Below are 1,802 nucleotides of genomic sequence, written 5' to 3' on the forward strand. Positions count from 1 at the left end.
TCGGTTGAGTAGTTCTCGAGAAATCTTTCCAACCGATTTCAAAAACACATTTTCGAGAAAAACCCGTTTAAAAACGTCGCACTTAGCCTAGCCAATCTCGAGCGCACAAGTTCTCCAGGCTGTATCTCCGAAACTATAACTCGGATGAACTTAAAAATTCAGCACAATATTCAACAGCAGTTGTAGAATTTAGTAAGACAATAAATAATTTCGATTTATTGAAAACCGTAAACCAATGTAACCATTTATTGAACTGACGATTGACGCCTCAAAAGAGAATATAAGGCGCGTTTTTTATTGACTTGGCGTTCATTCGAGCCAGCCGCAGCGCTGACTGTTTAGAAATCATTTTTAAAACTATATAGCGAACACAGATACACATTTTTTGGAGAATATTCGTTAAGTAAACTATTGATAAGATGTGTAAACATGTAATAACTTCAATTTGTCTTCGAAAGCACTTACATCTAATAATTCACACATAAATATAGGTAATACAAATCATCAAATTCCAACAACATTAACGGTTGCATAAATAAATTGATAAAGAAAACGCATACACAATTACTTCCCCAAACGGTAAATATGTAATCTTTATCTACAACCGTCTCTCTCTAACACACAAGCTTTAATGCTGCTATTATCTCTCTATCCAAAGCTACCACTCTCTGTTTACGGTAGTTAAAGTTGCTCTTACCGTCTAAAAACGGTCGACGGATCGTAATGTGCGAGCGAGCCTAACTAAATTTTCGCGAAGCAGCTCTATTCAAAATAAACAATATAGTATGGTAATGGCATATAGCTTACTTCTATAGATTTTGTTTGTGTTCTCTGATGATTAAATTAAAATGCTGGACAAGCAATTGAGTTAGTTAACCGCGCTCGGCGTAACGAAACGGGTTGGATTGTGCTGTACCGCAATAGGCGTTAAAGTGTGTTGGCAAGCGGCAGAAAGCAGAAACTTGGACGGGTGTTTGAGGTATTTTTCGATTAAATTGTGGGCGCTAGAATTAACGTGCTTCTAAAAATTCAGTGTTGTTTAATGGATTGACTGTTAAAAAATTTATGTATTTTAAAAAATGAAATATTTTATTTATTCTATACACACATATTATTTTTTATATGCATTTCTTTCAATATCACTGTCAAAACTTTGCCTTTTCTTCTTTGACATGTTAAAAATTCATTACTAAAATACATAGTTAGCTGCTGCAAAGTAAACATTTTCATTTGCTTCGTCAAAACATTTTTCGGTAGTATCAGTGTTTTAAGCGCATACTAAAATTCTCCCACCACTTCATGGTCCATTGACTAGCCATTGTTTATACTGAAGCCACATTAAAACGATCATTATCAACTGTCGAACCGCGCGATGTGTGTGAGAATATGACAATTCAGCCATTCAAGTGCATAAATCAGCGAAGTAAGTCGGTGGCTGTCGATAAAAAAACAACAACAGTAACAAAAGCAAAATACCTGAAAGTATTAAATAACTAAAACTACACTAAAACAGAAGATTAATGAGTTAAAATAAATTAAGCTGAAATCAAAGCAAATTGCTAGCTACTTAAACGCGAGCTAATGAAGCGCTATAATAAAGACCTGAAACTAGTCGGAGTAAGTGTAAAGAAAATGTACAAAAAATTCTAGTAAAAACTGCTCAAAAAAATTAACAAAATTAAAAAATGGAAGAAGTTATATCTGAAAAGTGTAAAATAAAATAATCATAATTATAGCAAATAATCATATATTAATTTTTTAAAACGTAAATGTTAAAAAAAAAATTATAATAGAAAAATAAA

At 32.7% G+C, this 1,802-nt stretch overlaps 1 protein-coding gene across 1 annotated transcript in view; it reads left to right on the top strand.

Annotated features, from left to right (window-relative positions):
• The first annotated feature begins 864 nt into the window (after nucleotides 1–864).
• LOC108977769 (arylsulfatase B) overlaps nucleotides 865–1,802 on the top strand; it is a 12,387-nt gene continuing 11,449 nt past the window's right edge. Inside the window, exon 1 of the mRNA XM_018947655.1 lies at nucleotides 865–979. The gene's annotated coding sequence lies outside the window, so the exon portion shown is untranslated. The remainder of the gene's footprint in view (nucleotides 980–1,802) is intronic.

Source organism: Bactrocera latifrons, unplaced genomic scaffold (genome assembly GCF_001853355.1).
Source record: "Bactrocera latifrons isolate USDA-ARS-PBARC rearing strain unplaced genomic scaffold, ASM185335v1 scaffold_95, whole genome shotgun sequence".
Classification (NCBI taxonomy): domain Eukaryota; kingdom Metazoa; phylum Arthropoda; class Insecta; order Diptera; family Tephritidae; genus Bactrocera; species Bactrocera latifrons.